The 14,261-nt window shown below is 36.7% G+C and overlaps 1 long non-coding RNA gene across 2 annotated transcripts in view; it reads right to left on the minus strand.

The window, feature by feature from the left end:
- Positions 1-14,261, minus strand: part of LOC109492071 — a 421,929-nt gene that overhangs the window by 270,675 nt on the left and 136,993 nt on the right. The gene's annotated exons all lie outside the window — the stretch shown is intronic.

Consider the following 14,261-nt stretch of genomic DNA (forward strand, 5'->3'; position numbering starts at 1 on the left):
TAAATGCTTGTTGAGGATCTATTACATGCCAAGTACTGAGTGTGGCATGGTGGACAAAGTAGCAAATAAAACACAGGAAATTTCTACCTCATATACTTACATCTTAGTTGTTAAGGATTTCCCTTCAAAAATATATTTATTGAATATTTAATACATGTGTGTCAAAGTCCATTGGTGCTGAGGATACAGAGATGAGGCTGAGTGTGCCCAGTGAAGTATATGGACAAATCACGATGTTCCCTTTAGTAAGACTCTAGAGAGATCCTAGTGGAGACACATGGCATTTTAAACCAAAGGCATTCCCTCTTCATGTTCAAAATCACTTTTGACTTGTTGCTGTACCTGGTAGAGACTGAACACCCAGTCTTGGAATACTCTGTGGCTTTGAGATCCAAACAGCTGATGTAAAGGAAACATGGGTTTGGTAGCAGAGGAGGGAAGAATAGACACCAGTTATGACACTATGGCTGAAAGGGAAATGAGGACCACTGTATCTATCCATGTTTTCTCTCCTACTGCCTATTTAACTTAAATAAATTTCTTCTGTTTTCCTCTTCCTTTGCCCTCCTGTTTTATGTCAAATGTGTTATCAGTGGTTAACATTACAATTTACTGCATAACTTGCATAACTTCAAGAATATTGAGTAGCTCAACATGTAACTAAAGACCAAATGGAAGCAGTAGGGGCCAAGATGGCAGAACATCATGGAAGTCTTTTTTGTGTCTCGTGTGCATGAAATATAGCCAGATTAATACTAAACCATCCTGCACACCTAGAAAACTGATTTGAGTATTAACACAACAATCTGAACAACCTGAACCACAGAACTCAACAGGTACGTGGCGCAGAAAGGTGAACTGGGGGAGAGAGAAGCCTCAGAGGGGAGGGAGCTGTTTTTGCTTGCAGAGGACAGAGATGGGGCGGGAGGAGTACGGGAAAAGCACCCTCCCCCCAAAAGCAGCTGGAGAGAAAGTGCAAAAGTGGAAACAGCCACGGGGACTGAGCAAAAAAGGGAGAAAGGAGAAAGGAGAGGGTTTAAATTCCATTAAGACTGTATAAACAGGGGGAGTGCACAGTCTGAAACTCTGCAGCTTGATACCTGGAAGTAACCTGTTGGCAAGGGCAAATCCCCAGGAGCAGAGAGGGGTCGGAGGGCCACGTGGGGAAAGGTGGTACCCCTGCTGGGAGGACATTTGGTAGAGGCTGTGTGGCCACCTGACAGGCAAAGGTCCCAGCAGATCTGAAGAGTAACCACATTTTCTGGTGCTGAAACAAGGATGTTAAGAATGAAGCCTGGGGCCAGATGTGTGTTTTGATTTTCTATACCCTGAAATGCTGCTGCTACATGATTGTGTGAACTTTTTCTGGGGCAGGCTGGCACCGAGCTGCAGTCTCTGGGCATTGGCAGCAGCATGGTCCCGTGAATGTTCCTGAGTGTGACCGGAAACTGGATATTGTTCGGTGAGACCCCCCCACAGAGGAGCAGAATGGGTCAAAACCGCAGTCCCTCAGAATTGAGGGGTTGGGAAATATAGCTGCATCTGAGATAAAACTCAGGAGGGAGCTGCCACCTGGCAAACTCATGGCTTGGTCACGGACATTGTAAAATCAGGGAATGGACGGGAGCTGAAGACAAAGGACGGTTGTGTGATTGCTGACTGGGGAGAATGGATTTCCAATACTAGAGACTGGGTAACGGGGTGACACCATTTCACCCCTCTCCTGCATGCGCATACACACCTACAAACACCACAACAATCCACCCCAGTAAGCTAAGCAGCACCATCTAGTGGAGAACAGAGCTGTTACACTAAGCCCAGCCCAACTGGGCCAACCTCGCTCTTCAGGAACACCACAAGTCTCTCCACCTGCTTACTTTACAGACTATAAAGTGCTTCATTGTTTGACTTCTAGGGGAAAATGATGTAATTTCAATTGTAATTCAGTCTGTTTGCTCGTCCATCTATTCAATTTTTGTTTCTGTTTCTATTCTTTTTCTTGAATACAGAAAGAAAAAATTATTTTTATTTTCAATTTTTATTAAAAATATTTTTAATTTTTTTAATACTGAATTTTTTATTTTTGGAACATTTTCAAATTCTATTTTACTTCCATCATTTCATTTTATTCTATTTCACTGTATTCATATTTTCAAATTTTCAAATGCTTTCCTTTTCTTTTCTTTTCTTTTCTTTCCTTTTTTTTTTTCTATAAAGCTCCTTACAACACTCAGGCCAAAATACACCTAGGATCTAGCATCATTTATTTTATTTTTGTGTGTTGTTTTAATTTATGAATTTTAATTTTTTTCACCTTATTAATTCCTTTTCTTTTTTCAAAATGACAAAACAAATGAATTCACCCCAAAAGAAAGAGGAGGAAGAAACAATAGCCAGCGACTTAATCTACACAGATACAAGCAAGATGTCTGAACCAGAATTTAGAATCATGATAATACGAATACTAGCTGGGGTTGAAAATAGATTAGAATCCCATTCTGTGGAGATGAAAAAAATAAAAGCTAGTCAGGATTAAATAAAAAATGCCACAACTGAACTGCAATCTTGAATGGATGCCACGGCAGCAAGGATAGATGAGGCAGGGCAGTGAATCAGTGATATAGAGAACAAATTTATGGAGAATAATGAAGCAGAAAAAAAGAGGGAGACTAAGGCAAAAGAGCATGATTAAAGAATTAGAGAAAATAGTTATGCATTAAAAAGAAACATCAGAATCATAGGGATCCTAGAAAATGAAGAGAGAAAAAGGGAGAGAAGAAGGTTTATGTGAGCAAATCATAGCAGAAAACTTTCCTAACCTGGGGAAACACATAGGCATCAAAATCCAAGCACAAAGGACTCCCATTAGATTCAACAAAAACTGCCCATCAACAAGGCATATCATAGTCAAATCCACAAAACACTCAATCATGAAAGCATCAAGTGAAAAGAAAGTCCTTAACCTACAAGGCAAAACAGATCAGGTTTGCAGCAGATCTATCCACAGAAACTTGGGGTCCATAAAGGAATAGCAGGATATATTCAATGTGCTGAATCAGAAAAATATGCAGCTAAGAATTATTTTTTTTAATTTATTTTTTTTAATTTATTTTTATTTTTATTTTTTGGTAATGGAAACAATATATTTCTCCACTGACACAAAGAATTCTTTATCCAGCAGGGCTGTCATTCAAAACTGAAGGAGATATAAAAAGTTTCTGAGACAAACAAAAATTAAAGGAATTTATGACCACTAAACCAGCCCTGCAAGAAATTTTAAGGTGGACTCTCTGAGGGGAGAAAAGATAGGAAAAAAAGACCAAAAGCAATAAAGACTAGAAAGGACCAGAGAATGCCACTAGAAAGCCCAACTATAGAGGAAATATAATGGCAATAAATTTATATCTTTCAGAACTCACTCTAAATGTCAATGGACTAAATGCTCCAATCAAAAGACATAAGGTAACAGAATGGATAAGAAAACAAGATTTATCCATATGGTGTTTACAAGAGAACCACTTTAGACCTAGACACCTTCAGATTAAACATAAGGGGATGGAAAACCATCTATCATGTTAATGGTCAACAAAAGAAAGCCAGAGTAGTCATACTGATATCAGACAATCTATACTTTAAAATAAAGACTGTAACAAGAGAGGAAGAAGGGCATCATATCATAATTAAGGGGTCTATCCATCAAGAAGACCTAACAATTGTAAAAATTTATGCTCCAAATGTGAGGGAACCCAAATATATAAATCAATTAATCACAGACATAAAGAAACTCATTGATAATAATACCATAATAGTAGAAGACTTCAACACCACACTCACAGCAGTGGACAGATCATCTAAACATAAAATCGACAAGGAAACAATGGCTTTGAATGACACACTGGGCCAGATGGACTTAACAGATATATTCAGAACATTTCATCCTAAAGCAGCAGAATACACATTCTTCTCCAGTGCACATGGAACATTCTCCAGAATAGATCACATACTGGTAAACAAATCAGCCCCCAACAAGTACAAAAAGATCGAAATCACACCATACATATTTTCAGACCACAATGCTATGAAACTTGAAATCAACTACAAGAAAAAGTTTGGAAAGATAACAAATACTTGGAGACTAAAGGACAACATACTAAAGAATGAATGGGCTAACCAAGAAGTTAAAGAGGAAATTAAAAAGTACATGGAAGCCAATGAAAATGATAACACCACATCCCCAAACCTCTGGGACACAGCAAAGGCAGTCATAAGAGGTAAGTATATAGCAATCCAGGCCTTCCTAAAGAAGGAAGAAAGGTCTCAAATACACAACCTAACCTTACACCTTAAAGAGCTGGAAAAAGAACAGAAAATAAAACCCAAAGCCAGGAGAAACCAGGAAACAATAAAAATTAGAGCAGAATTCAATGCTATCAAAAAAAAAAAATAGAACATATCAATGAAACCAGAAGCTGGTTCTTTGAAAGAATTAACAAAATTGATAAACCCATAGCCAGTTTGATCAAAAAGAAAAAGGAAAGGACCCAAATAAATAAAATAAGAATGAAAGAGGAAAGATCACAACCAACACAGCAGAAATACAAACAATAATAAGAGAATATTATGAAAAATTATATACCAATAAAATGGGCAATCTGGAATAAATGGGCAAATTCCTAGAAACATAAACTAGAAAACTTGAAAGAGTAAAAAATAGAAACTTTTATCAGACCCATAACCAGTAAAAAATATAATTAGTAATCAAAAATCTCCCAAAAACACAAGAGTTCAGAGCCAGATGGCTTTCCATAGGAATTCTACAAACATTTAAAGAAGAGTTAACACCTATTCTCTTGAAGCTATTCCAAAAAATAGAAATGGAAGGAAAACTTCCAAACTCTTTCTATGAAACCAACATTACCTTGATTCCAAAACCAAAGACCCAACTAAAAAGAACTATAGACCAATTTCCTTGATGAACATGGATGCTAAAATCCTTGACAAGATATTAGCAATCAGATCCAATAATACATTAAAAAAATTATTCACCAAAACCAAGTGGGATTTATACCTGGGATGTAGGGCTGGTTCAATATCTGCAAAACAATAAATGTGATTCATCACAACAATAAAAGAAAGGACAAGAAACACACGATCTTCTCAACAGATGCAGAGAAAGCATTTGACAAAATACAGCACCCTTTCTTGATAAAAACTCTCAAGAAAGTAGGGATAGAAGGACCGTAGCTCAAGATCACAAAAGCCATATATGAAAGACCCACTGCTAATATCATTCTCCGTGGGGAAAAACTGAGAGCTCTCCTCCTGAGGTCAGGAACAAAACAGGATGTCCACTCTTTCTATTGTTATTCAACATAGTATTGGAAGTCTTAGCCTCAGCATCAGACAACACAAAGAAATAAAAGCATCCAAATAAGCCAGAAGGAGGTCAAACTTTCACTCTTCACAGATGACAACATGATACTCTACATGGAAACCTAAAAGATTGCACCAAAAAAACCTTCTAGAACTGATCCATGAATTCAGCAAAGTGGCAGGATATAAAATAAATGCACAGGGGCGCCTGGGTGGCGCAGTCGGTTGAGCGTCCGACTTCAGCCAGGTCACAATCTCGCGGTCCGTGAGTTCGAGCCCCGCGTCGGGCTCTGGGCTGACGGCTCAGAGCCTGGAGCCTGTTTCCGATTCTGTGTCTCCCTCTCTCTCTGCCCCTCCCCCGTTCATGCTCTGTCTCTCTCTGTCCCAAAAATAAATAAACGTTGAAAAAAAAATTAAAAAAAATAAAAAAATAAAAATAAATGCACAGAAATCAGTTGCATTCCTATACATCAAAAATGAGGCAACAGAAAGAGAAATCAAGGAATTGATCCCTTTTACAATTGCATCAAAAACCATAAAATACCTAGGAATAAATCTAACCAAAGAGGTAAAAAGTCTATAGATTTTTCTTAAAACTATAGAAAGCTTATGAAAGAAATTGAAGAAGACATAAAAAATGGAAAAATATTCCATGCTCCTGGCTAGGAAGAACAAATATTGTTAACATGGTAATACTACTCAAAGAAATCTACATATTCAATGAAATCTCTATCAAAATAACACAAGCATTCTTCACAGAGCTAGAACAATCCTAACATTTGTATGAAACCAGAAAAGATGCTAAATAGCCAAAGTAATGTTGAAAAAGAAAACCAAAGCAGGAGGCATCACAATCCCAGACTTCAAGCTATATTACAAAGTTGTAATCATCAAGACAGTATGGTATTGGCACAAAAACAGACACTCAGATCAATGGAACAGAATAGACAACCCAGAAATGGACCAAAAAATGTATGGCCAAATAATCTTGGACTAAGCAGGAAAGAATATCCAGTGGAAAGAAACAGTCTGTACAGCAGATGGTGCTGGGAAAACTGGGCAGTGGCATGCAGAAGAATGAACGCGAACCACTTTCTTACATAATACACAAAAATAAATTCAAAATGGATTAAAGCCCTAAGTGTAAGACAGGAAGCCATCAAAATCCTAGAGGAGAAAGCTGGCAAAAACCTCTTTGACATTGGCTGCAGCAACTTCTCACTCAACATGTCTCCAGAGGTGTGGGAAAGAAAAGCAAAAATGTACTATTGGGACCTCATCAAAATAAGAAGCTTCCGCACAGTGAAGGAAACAATCAGCACAACTAAAAGGCAATCAACGGAATGGGAGAAGATATTTGCAAACGATATATCATATAAAGGGTTAGTATGCAAAATCTATAGAGAACTTACAAAATCAACACCCATAAAACAAATAATCCAGTGAAGAAATGGGCGAAAGACATGAACAAGCACTTCTCCAAAGAAGACATCCAGATGGTCAACCCACACATGAAGAGATGCTCAACATCACTCCTCATCAGGGAAATACAAATCAAAACCACAATGAGATACCACCTCACACCTGTCAGAATGGCTAATATTAACAACTCAGGCAACAACAGATGTTGGCGAGGATGTGGAAAACAAGGATCTATTTTGCACTGCTGGTAAGAATGCAAACTGGTGCAGCCACTCTGGAAAACAGTGTGGAGGTTTCTCAAAAAATTAAAAATAGAACTATCCTATGACCCAGGAATTGCACTACAAGGTATTTATCCAAGGGATACAGTGATACTATATCACCCTCAACAATAGTCAAAGTATACAAAGAGCCCAAATGTCCACCAATGAATGAATGGATAAAGAAGATGTGGTATACATATACAATGGAGTATTACTAAGCAATCAAAAAGAATGAAATTGTGCCATTTACAACTATATGGATGCAACAAGAGAGTATTATGCTAAGCAAAATTAGAGAAAATTACATACCATATGACCATTCATATGAGGACTTTAAGATACAAAACAGATGGACATAAGGGAAGGGAAGCAAAAATAATATAAAAACAGAGGGGGACAAAACATAGAGACTCTTAAATATGGAAAACAAAGAGAGGATTTCTGGAGGGGTTGTGGGAGGGGGAGATGGGCTAAATTGGTAAGGGGTATTAAGAAATCTACTCCTGAAATCATTGCTGCACTATATGCTAACTAACTTGGATATAGAAAGAAAGAAAGAAAGAAAGAAAGAAAGAAAGAAAGAAAGAAAGAAAGAAAGAAAGAAAGAAAGAAAGAAAGAAGAAAGGAAAAAAAAAGAATGAAAGACTGCATAGGATATTAAAAAAAAAAGAATGGAAGTAGTAATAGATCAGTAAATACATATATACTGTCTTATTTTATGCCAAGCCATAATACATTCTAGTTCCATCCATGTTGTTGCTAAGGGCAAGATTTCATTCTTTCTGATTGCTGAGTTATATATATATATATATATATATATATATATATATATATATATGTATATATATACACACACACACACACACACACAAATGTATATATGTGTGTGTGTGTGTGTGTGTGTGTGTGTGTGTATGTACACACTACCTCTTCTTTATCCATTCATCAATCAATGGACATTGGGGGTCTTTTCATACTTTGGCTATTGTTAATAGTGCTGCTATATAAACATTGGGGTGCATATGCCCCTTCAAATCAGCATCTTTGTATCCCTTGGATAAATACCCCATAGTGCAATTGCTGGGCAATAGGGCAGCTCTATTTTTAATATTTTTAGGAACCTCCATACTCTTCTCTAGAGTGGCTGCACCAGTTTTCATTTCCACCGACATTATAAAAGTGTTCCTCTTTCTCTGCATCCTTGCCAAAATCTGTTGTTTCTTGAGTTGTTAATTTTAGCCATTTTGACAGGTGTGAGTGAGGTGGTATCTCATTGTGGTTTTGATTTGTATTTCCCTGATGAGGAGTGAGGTTGAGCATCTCTTCATGTGTGGGTTGACCATCTGGATGTCTTCTTTGGAGAAGTGCTTGTTCATGTCTTTCGCCCATTTCTTCACTGGATTATTTGTTTTATGGGTGTTGATTTTGTAAGTTCTCTATAGATTTTGCATACTAACCCTTTATATGATATATCGTTTGCAAATATCTTCTCCCATTCCGTTGATTGCCTTTTAGTTGTGCTGATTGTTTCCTTCACTGTGCGGAAGCTTCTTATTTTGATGAGGTCCCAATAGTACATTTTTGCTTTTCTTTCCCACACCTCTGGAGACATGTTGAGTGAGAAGTTGCTGCAGCCAATGTCAAAGAGGTTTTTGCCAGCTTTCTCCTCTAGGATTTTGATGGCTTCCTGTCTTACACTTAGGGCTTTAATCCATTTTGAATTTATTTTTGTGTATTATGTAAGAAAGTGGTTCGCGTTCATTCTTCTGCATGCCACTGCCCAGTTTTCCCAGCACCATCTGCTGTACAGACTGTTTCTTTCCACTGGATATTCTTTCCTGCTTAGTCCAAGATTATTTGGCCATACATTTTTTGGTCCATTTCTGGGTTGTCTATTCTGTTCCATTGATCTGAGTGTCTGTTTTTGTGCCAATACCATACTGTCTTGATGATTACAACTTTGTAATATAGCTTGAAGTCTGGGATTGTGATGCCTCCTGCTTTGGTTTTCTTTTTCAACATTACTTTGGCTATTTAGCATCTTTTCTGGTTTCATACAAATGTTAGGATTGTTCTAGCTCTGTGAAGAATGCTTGTGTTATTTTGATAGAGATTGCATTGAATGTGTAGAATCCTCATTCTTAACCACAGTACTGATCAAATGTTGAGTTGGACTTCATACAGCAGCTTGATTTTCCAAAGGTATCTTGAATATCATTGGCTCCATCAAATCATAGGAGTCATATGAGAGGCACTTGTACTACAGTCTGGATTAGCAACAACACAGAATTGAAATATACTCTCTATTGAGACACTTGCCATAAATATTACACTCTTCTACTTCTTAAAGGAGAATAAATGATTTTTTATTTTATTTAATAAAAACTTTATTACGTCAGGCAGGAATATTGGTTGGAATAAGATTTTGAAATTTAAATATTGTCCATGTCTATAATTTGATATTGGGCAAAAAATAAAGGGTGGACTGTAGTAGATAATTTTGTTTAATTTGGGTGCATTAAGTTTTTGAACACTCTCCCTAAATCTAAGGAATTCAGTACCTTATCAGACTACAAGGTTCTTTACAAGAAGCCAGATGAACAAGTTTCCAACAAAAATATACACCCATATCAAATTATTTTGAATAAAAATCTAGTGACTCATAATAATATGAATGCACTTAATACCACATGACTGTATACTTAAAAACAGTAAATTTATGTTATGCATATTATACCACAATAAAAAATAATTTTAAAAAGCTAGTGATGTGAAACAGCAGGCTTTATGCAGAAATAATTTTGTTGAGGGTGGCACATGTACATCTACATCCTAGAGGGAACAGTTCATAGGTTCTAGAAGTAGCCTGCAGAGTCCAGCATCCATGGAATTAGCTATGCAAATTTCAGGGTCACTCTCCAGTAATAGTGTCACCATTGCATCACTTCTGGAACATGATTTTTGACATTATTCCTACTGTAAATCCTCAAAATATAGTTTTCTCATCCTTCTAGGAATCTACTGAACTATACAAATTATTTTAATAAATTTATGTTTTTTGCATAAACAAATTTAAATAGTTTTTGATATTTGTAACAATGATTACTGATTGAAACAAAGATTTTAAGTACCACTTATTAGTATTTAGCTTGTGCTAGACACTGTATTAAATTATTAGACAGTATTTGACTCTCACAAAAATAAAAAAGAGATGCAAATGATTATCCTCATGGAGTTTAAGAAATTTAAATTGAGTGGGATTAAGTAATTTCTCCAAAGCCACATAGCTAGTGAATGGAAGAACTAAGACAAGGACCCAGGTTTGATTGATGCCAATGACTATATTCTTAACCACTGTCCTATAAAAGTTATTGATTGATTGTCTTACATAAATATATTCCAGTAGTACTATACTTTATTTACTTGAGAGAATATAAGATTGTAAATTGATGACTACCAAACCTAAAGTCTGAAGAACTGATTTGTAGATCTGGCTCTTCTTTCTCTATGACATACATGACCTTGAGCCACTGACCCATCTTCCTGGACCTGAGTTCTCTCCTCTGTAAAGTGAGGGATGGGTCAACTAAGATTCTCTACAGCTGTTCCATTCCACAGTTCTAGCTAATTAAAAACTTCTCTTCTTACCTGCCTAGTTAAGAAGGAAATGTATAAAACATGATTATTCACAGAGCTTTGAAGCTGTCCTCACATCCTCCTCATCCCCCTCCTTTCTATGCCTGGATAGAGTCATGTTATGATTAAAAGTCTAAGGAGCATTTTTATGTACAGTGCAGATAATCCAAGGTCAGGCTTCAGAGGCTGTTGTGTAACTGCCAGTTCAAAATCAATAGTACATGTCCTGTGTTCAGAGACATACACACACAAATAAGCACAAATCACTTAGGATGACATTTTGTCCTTTGTTTCATAATGAAAATGCCAAAGGGTTATATTTTTCTCAATGTCATCTTATAAAGGCAATGTATTCCATGGGGCAGGTTTTGGACCCAACTATGAGAAAGGTCATCGTTGGATTTGAGGATTTTCCCTAGGACTCTAGGTGTCATTGTAGAGGCCTTTCTTTACCCATACACCTGTTCTTTATTCAATACGACTGCTGTATCAGCTCCAATATTACTGACACTTTCATCACCCACATTAGATTTCAGGATCTACTGCCAGACTATGAACCCAAATTGGAGATTGTGTCATCTATTGTAGTTTTTAAGATGGCTGAGTATCAATAATAATAAAAATAGAAAAATCTATATAATTTCTATAGTATGTATTGGAAAAAGAGGTCAAAAAGCATTATCACCTCTACAAGCATGGCAACCTTATATGATAGGTACTATTATCATATTTATATTATATATGGAAAAACTGAGCCTTGGAGTAAAGGTGTGATTTTTTTCCAAAGTCACAAGGATAATACTGTAGGTCTACCTCACTTCAAGGCCTTAACATCCTAATTATTCAGATAATAATTCCCGCTGAGAATCAGCCTGTCTAAAAGATACATGAAATAAAATATTGTTTAGAGATTCTAACAGAATAACCAAGCTCATCTTCCATCCACTACTGCATAGTTTCTTTTTATCTGAGAAGGCCATTGTCTGAGACAGAGTTTCACTAGCAGGAGACACATATGAATGTACAAATGTGACTAGGTAGGTGGCAATGAGATAAGGCCAAAGAGCATATAAGGACAAAAGTAGTGATTTAATTCCAAGTCCAAACCTAAGGCAGAGGCAAAGGCTGGAATGAGGATTAAAGGTAAGGTCACCTACTAGATCTCCAAATCAAACATGCCAAGAAAAGGAAGAAGTCATAAAATCATCAATTAGCAACAATAACAACAACAATAACAAAGGTAGCTAGAAACTGGTATTTTTGGAGGATCTTCGGGTGGTTCAATGTAAGATCACAAGATAGCCTATGGGTTCAGGACTATTTTTGAAGAGATTGAATCATGCATATTTACTAAGATATGATTCTTTATGAAAAGATGAATTGAATCAAAGCTGGTGTAGAAGAAATGGACAGATTGTATACTCAGATGAGAAAATATTTCTGAAGACTCTTGCAATATAAAGAAAAAGGTGCTGATTCTAAATTGGACAATCCTAGGTTTTGAAATAAACACCTAGCATAAAAAAGGGCAAATAATAAGGCTTACAAAATGTAATAAATACTTCTATTAAATTCCATTTTGCAAACAAGCAATTTTATGCTGGGAAATTAAGGCTTGCTGAATAAGCCCACCCAGGTTGGGAGTGGGAGAGTTGAGAAGGTCACTAGTGGGGTACCACTCACAGACACCAGAGTCTGATTGACACATATTTCTCTCATTGTACAAGTTTATTCATTCTGAATTATTCAACGGCAAATATTTTTTGTGCATATTTGAGTTCTGGAAATATAATGGTGAACAAAATAGTTCCCACCCTCACTAAACTGAGTCAATTTAAAGAAACAAGAAAGTGAACGGTGACAGCTGAATGATAGGAACAGGGTGAAAAGAAACCTAATCAGAACTAAGAAGTTGGCAATGGCTTTCCAGAAGAATTCATACTTCATATGGCACTAGGGGATTAGTAAGAGTGATTCTAGAGAACAGAAGCAGGGATAAGAGTATTCTCGGATACAGGAACATCTGGAAAGACCCAGAGTCTACTAAAACTATGGTAATGTACTAAGTGTCAAAACTTTAATATGTTTGGAGTATCATTTAACAAGAGAAAATGGTAAGAGATGAGGATGGCAAGGTTTATGGGAGGCAACACAGGGCTTTGCAAGCTTATATTAAGAAGTTTCAGGGAGACTGGGTGGCTCAGTTGTGTAAGCATCCAACTTTGGCTCAGGTCATGATCTTGTGGTTTATGAGTTCAAGCCCCACGTTGTGCTCTGTGCTGATAGCTCAGAGCCTGGAGCTTGTTTTAGATTCTTTGTCTCTCCCTCCCCCTCCCATCCTTCCTCCCCACTCCCTCCCTTCTTCCTTCTCTTCCTTCCTCCCCCCCACCTCTTCCCTTCCCTGCTAGTGCTCTCTCTCAAAAATAAATAAACATTAAAAAAATTAAGTGAAAAAAGAAAGAAGTTTCTACCTCTTCCTGAGACCAGTTGGGAGCCATTGATGGATGGCAAGGAAGGAAATCACATGATCATATTTGCATTTTAGAAATAGAGCTTTGGCTTACCACTATGCCAGGTTAGTTTGAACAGCATATGTTATGTCCCCAAGATAAACTCATGAATGCCTTTAGTGACCCCAGAGTAAGCTAATGAAATTTACCCTCTGAAACTATGAAGTTGAGGCTATTTCCTCAAGGTAAAACCACCAATAGAATCATCTAGATGTTCTCAACATTTTACTACCAAAATATAGTACACAATAACCATGACTTGGGAGTCCCAGTGCTCTATTTAAAAATACAAACCCTCCCCATGTAGTTAATTCTGATTCCAAACTGATCACTAGTTCACACAACTCATTTGTAGAGAGTAAGAGTAGCTTAAAATAGTAAAGGTAAAGACATAATATTAGCTTTCTTGGATCAAAATCTTCAATGGCCTTATGCTTTTAAAACAGAACCACAAAGAAAAATGCCTACTACCCATTTTAATAGGTTTCAGAAACTATTATAAATACTCTATGTGCATTACCTCACTTAACTTCATGAAAATTATCCAAGGTTGGTACTAGTATCATGTCTACTTTTTTAGATAATAAAACTCAGATTTAGTGAGATGAAATAGCTTGCCTAAGAATGCACAGTTGCCAGGTATCAAAGTTTATCTTCAAACCCAGATCTGTTCTATTGCAAAGCATGTGCTTTTCATCACAATTAAACCCTTTTTCCATTTTCATGGAGTGTTAAGAGAATTGTCACAGTGCTAAATATCCTATTGGGAATGGAGGAAACCATTGAATAAATCTGTCAATTGAAATTCAATTATTTTAGCTCAAATGTGATTGTGCTGTAGAACTTAGTAGGACAACCACATTGAAAGCAACAAATACATGCTACCATTAATAATATCTACTTTTGCCACCAAGCAGGCAAGGACCTGGAACCTCAGACTCAGATGAGGATTCTAGAAGTCAGGATTATGTAAGTGAGTATATGTGCACTATGGTGATGGGAGATTATTTAGTCAGCATCTTCAGAATAAGATGTTAGGGAGAAAAAGTCAAAATGG

The sequence above is a fragment of the Felis catus genome, chromosome D1, assembly GCF_018350175.1.
Source record: "Felis catus isolate Fca126 chromosome D1, F.catus_Fca126_mat1.0, whole genome shotgun sequence".
Taxonomy (NCBI): Eukaryota; Metazoa; Chordata; class Mammalia; order Carnivora; family Felidae; genus Felis; species Felis catus.